Below are 4,987 nucleotides of genomic sequence, written 5' to 3'. Positions count from 1 at the left end.
AACTGCAAAATCCAATGAGTAATTTGCTTTAGGAATGAAGGGCCTTCTCTCAACTGTTTCTCTAATTTGTTGGTTCTTTCCATTTAAAATACATATTTCTAACTGTGAGGTATCCTGGATGGATGCCTGGAACTGAAAAAGGCTATTAGTTGAAAAACTGATGAAATATGAATAAAAGCTGAAGTTTATTTAATAGTAATATACCAATAACATTAATCTCTTCATTTTGGAGAATGTGCTATAGTTGTGTAAGATACTGGCATTAGCAGAAACTGAGTGAAAGCTCTATGTGAACTCACTGTGTTGTCTTTGGAACTCTTACGTAAATGTAAAATTATTCCAAAATAAAAAGTGCATTAAAATATACTTACAATAATACAAAGTGTTTAAAACACTGTACTTGTAAAAGGTATAGTAACTTTGAAATTAATCTGTATATATTATCACTCTGCTGACAAAGGTTCATATAGTCAAATCTATGGCTTTTCCAGTAATCATGTATGAATGTGAGAGTTGGACCATAAAGAAAGCTGAGCTCTGAAGAACTGATGCTTTTAACTGTGGCATTGGTGAAGACTTTTGAGTCCCTTGGACTTCAAGGAGATCAAACCAGTCAATCCTAAAGGAATTCAATCCTGAATATTCATTGGAAGCACTAATGCTGAAGCTGAAGCTCCAATACTTTGGCCACTTGATGTGAAGAGCTGACTCGTTAGAAAAGACCCTGATGCTGGGAAAGATTAAAGGTAGGAGCATATGGGGACGACAGAGGATGAGATGGTTAGATAGCATCACCAACTCAATGGTCATGAGTTTGAGTAAGCTCCTGGAGATGGTGAAGGACAGGGAAGCCTGGCATCCATGGGGTTGCAAACAGTCAGACGCAACTTAACTACTGAACACACACACACACGTCTCTCACCCAGAACTGTGTGTGTGTGTATGTGTATATATATATATATATACACACACACACATATATATATATATATAAAATACATATTTATCATTATCAGTAGCATATTTCTATGAGTTGGCCTAAAAGTTTGTTTGGGTTTTTCTGTAAGATGTTGTTGAAAAACCTGAACAAACCTTTTTGGCTCACCCAATATTTCTCCCTCTACTTTTTTGGTAACTCCTTGTTGGTGAGGGATGAATAACAAATAGTATCCCCCGATAATTTTTAACCTTTTTTCTCCTCTGAAGCACCTATTTGCCAACAAATGCCTCTTGGAGCTGTAAGTTCATGGTGTCAGTCTGAAGAATAAGCTTCGTATTGACATTGGAAGTTAAATTAAAGTAGTAGAAATCAACAGCTGGCTACGCACTGGCTGAAGAAGATACACAGTGAGTATCATACACCCCTCCCTACCAACAAGTTGCCTGATCTTTTCCTTGAATCAAGTTCATAAGCCATAGATTAAGTGGACAGAAGATCCTCACAGCAAACCCCATCTTTAATTTGGTAAACCATATAAGCCACCTTCCTTCCTTTTATAAACATATTTCACACCCAGAATCTTCAGTAAAATTCTTCATTTTCAGTATTTTGACTCTAAGTGACACTTTTCAGTATCAAGAGGTACTTAATTGTGACAGAGAAAGGGAAATATGTTAAGAAATCAAGATTGGGTTGCATTGGCACTAATGATAGTAAAACTTTAGCAGAGTCAGTGTTCTTTAGTAAATGGGGAGATAATCTAAAACATGACTAAAGGATACTCATGGTAATGGAGAGCCAGGAACCACATTCTTTCTTAAATTTTCCCTAAGCCGCCTAACCTGACTTCTGAGCAAAATTGTCAGGAGAAGAAAGACGAGGAGAAAATTGGCTAAGTGATATACTGTATTTTTACTATAAATATTCTATTCCTACAAAATAAGTTCTCAGTACCCAGGCTCAGCTTCAAGGAACCATCCCTGCCCCCTCCTCTCCCCCCACCCCTTAGATTCTTCCTTTTGATCAGTGAATGCCATGCTTAGGGTTTGATTAGGTAAAAAAAAACTTTGCGTTTGCATCTGCATGTATTAACCAAAGTTGCATTTTCCATCTAGGTGTTTCCTGTTATTCCATTACCTTTCTCTCATTCATGCTGATTCGCTCAGCCTCAGTATCCATTGCTTCCAAGTAGGAACACCACAGCATAAATAGTAGATGAAGGGAAAGAGGCAACTCCTGGCTTTTAAAGTTCACATAGAAACAAACCAAATGGCTGTCACTGTAGTGCCTAGATGAGTAGGCTGTCATATTCTTCACATGGTGAAACATTGTGCAGCCATCAAAATAAATGATCTAGAGTCATGCACAACAATATCGATGAAGTTAGCAATATATTAGGTGAAAAAAATGAAGTCCAAAAAGATTTTCATAAGACATGATGCCTTTTTCATAGAATTAAAAACAGTCATGGCTTTAGAGGTTAAGTACTTTCTATCATACATGTAAATGTATTAAAGTTAAATCAACAAAAAAGCAAAAGCATGATGAGCATGGGATTCAGGATCATGGTCACATCAGGTGAGGTTGGCAAGGGGAAGCAGGGATACGATGGGGGGAGGGTCACATGGCTAGATGTAGGTTATTATTAAGGTTCTAAATTTCTAGTGTTTGTTTTGAGTGGGGGTGTTTGGAGTGTCTATTACCATTATTAAAACTAAATAGCTAGTTAAATCAAAGAGGGTCACATGTGGAATGATGATAAGGTGTTACTTAAAGCAAGGATATTGATGAATCCATTTCTGTGAACTTAAGGACACAGAGAAGACAATGGCACCCCACTCCAGTACTCTTGCCTGGAAAATCCTATGGATGGAGGAGCCTTGAAGGCTGCAGTCCATGGGATCACTGAGGATCGGACACTACTGAGTGACTTCACTTTCACTTTTCACTTTCATTCATTGGAGAAGGAAATGGCAACCCACTCCAGTGTTCTTGCCTGGAGAATCCCAGGGACGGGGGAGCCTGGTGGGCTGCCATCTATGCGGTTGCACAGAGTCGGACACGACTGAAGTGACTTAGCAGCAAGGACACATTAAAAATATTAAACAGCAACAAGCTCACAGAAGACATAACCATTTGAGAGAAAGAGGTTTAAAAAAAAACTTTTTATTTTGTATTGGGGTATAGCTTATTAATCACAACAATGCTGATATAGTTTCAGGTGAACAGCGAAGGGATTCAGCCGCACGAATCCATTCTGCCCCCAACCCCCCTCCCATCCAGGCTACCACATGACATTGAGCAGGATTGTCTGTGCTATACTGTAGGTCCTTGTTGGTTATCCATTTTAAATATAGCAGAGTGTAAATGACCTCCCCAAATTCCCTAACTATCCCCTCCCCCCAGCCTTCCCCCAACCCCAACACCAGCAGCCATAAGCTCTTCTAAGTCTGAATGAGAGCAAAATGTCTTGAATTTCCTTATCCCTTGGGCTGAGACTTTGGACATTAAACAGAGGATATGGGGGCAAGACTCTTCTGTCCTCCCACATCAATGTAAAGATCTTCCAAATGGGGGAGTCAGAGATGCAGTGAAGAGACTGGTAGTGAGTCAGCATAGCAAGCCCTGCATGAGGATCCTGTGTCTGACACTTCACTGAGAGGGATCCTGGGGGCAGGAGGAGCCATGAACTTCCCCACTAGTTTAGGGAACCCAAGAGGAAACTGGTCCTGTGGGTCTGGGAAGGGCATAAGAGTAGTAGTTTGCCATAGTCCACATTATGTGGAATTGGAAGAAATGTCTCCAAATGGGTCTGAGGCAGCCTCTCTGAATTTCTTGCAGCTCCGAAGAGACAAAGGGGGACATCCTGTGTCCCATGGGCCCGAGGGATATGGAAGTAGCTGAGAGAGCTGGACCTGGGGGATCCTGGTGGTGGAGAAGAAAGGCCAGTGCAACAGTCGCCTTGAATCCACAGTCAAGGACCAGAAAGGATGCTGCACATGTGAGTAGAAGCTAGCATCTCCACCCCTACCCCCCAGCCCACACATCTCCCCAGCCCCATTCTGGGCAAACTCTGAACTTGCATACAACTCAGGAGGAAGAAGAGGGCTGGAAATGACTGAGAGAACCAGAAGTGACTAAGATTGAGAGTCTACTACTGGCCTGAAGGAACTTTCGATATAAAAATTAGGTTTCATTATGGAAATTTTAGGAGATGTAAGTAGACATGGATTCAATCCCTAGGTCGGGAAGATGCCTTGAAGGAGGGCATAACTACCCACTCCAGCATTCTTGCCTGGAAAATCACATGGATGGAGGAGGCTGGCAGGCTACAGTCCATGGGGTCACAGAGTTGGACATGACTGAAGTGACTTAGCATACATGCATGCATGGGAGATTTAAGAAAATTACTTTTCCTACACAATGGGGATTCCCTGGTGGCTCAGATGGTAAAGAGTCTACCTGCAATGTGGGAGATCCAGGTTTGACCTCTGGGTCAGGAAAATCCCCTGGAGAGGAAATGGCTACCCACTCCAGTATTCTTGCCTGGAAAATCCCATGGATGGAGGAGCCTGGCAGGCTACAGTCCATGGGGTCTCAAAGAGTCAGACACAACTGAGTGACTTCACTTTTACTTTCACACAACTGAGCTTGTGACCTGAGATAAGAAACCCCTGCATGTATACGTTATCTAGTCAATTCCTTTGGCTACCTGGGAATATGAGCTATGGAGGCAAAGCATACATATCAACCCAGCCTTTTTCCCATCTTTGGCCTTGTGACCTTTGACAAATCTCTGGGCCTCAGCCTCATTCATATAAAACAAGGGTGGTAAAGTTACTATACTCTAATAAAAATTAATTTAGAAATACAAATAATTTAATTTAAAATAAGGGTGATGGCTGCAATTCAGGTCAAGGTCTGACTCTGTCAGTGGCTCAACTGTGTGACTTTGGATGGGTCTCTTTCTTTCTCTGGGTTCTCCAGTTCCTCATCTGCAATACAAGGGAAAGAGGTGAAAACTATATGTTCCTTTTAGCTGCAACC

At 41.4% G+C, this 4,987-nt stretch overlaps 1 long non-coding RNA gene across 1 annotated transcript; it reads left to right on the top strand.

The window, feature by feature from the left end:
• The first annotated feature begins 582 nt into the window (after nucleotides 1-582).
• LOC139181340 (uncharacterized) lies at nucleotides 583-3,996 on the top strand. Its single transcript, XR_011565331.1, has 3 exons — nucleotides 583-746; nucleotides 1,207-1,347; nucleotides 3,782-3,996. It is a non-coding gene; the product is annotated as an uncharacterized lncRNA (long non-coding RNA).
• The last annotated feature ends 991 nt before the right edge of the window (nucleotides 3,997-4,987 follow it).

This window comes from Bos indicus, chromosome X (assembly GCF_029378745.1).
Source record: "Bos indicus isolate NIAB-ARS_2022 breed Sahiwal x Tharparkar chromosome X, NIAB-ARS_B.indTharparkar_mat_pri_1.0, whole genome shotgun sequence".
Classification (NCBI taxonomy): domain Eukaryota; kingdom Metazoa; phylum Chordata; class Mammalia; order Artiodactyla; family Bovidae; genus Bos; species Bos indicus.
Note: the sequence above shows the minus strand (reverse complement) of the source record. Positions and strands in the feature narration are given on the sequence as shown.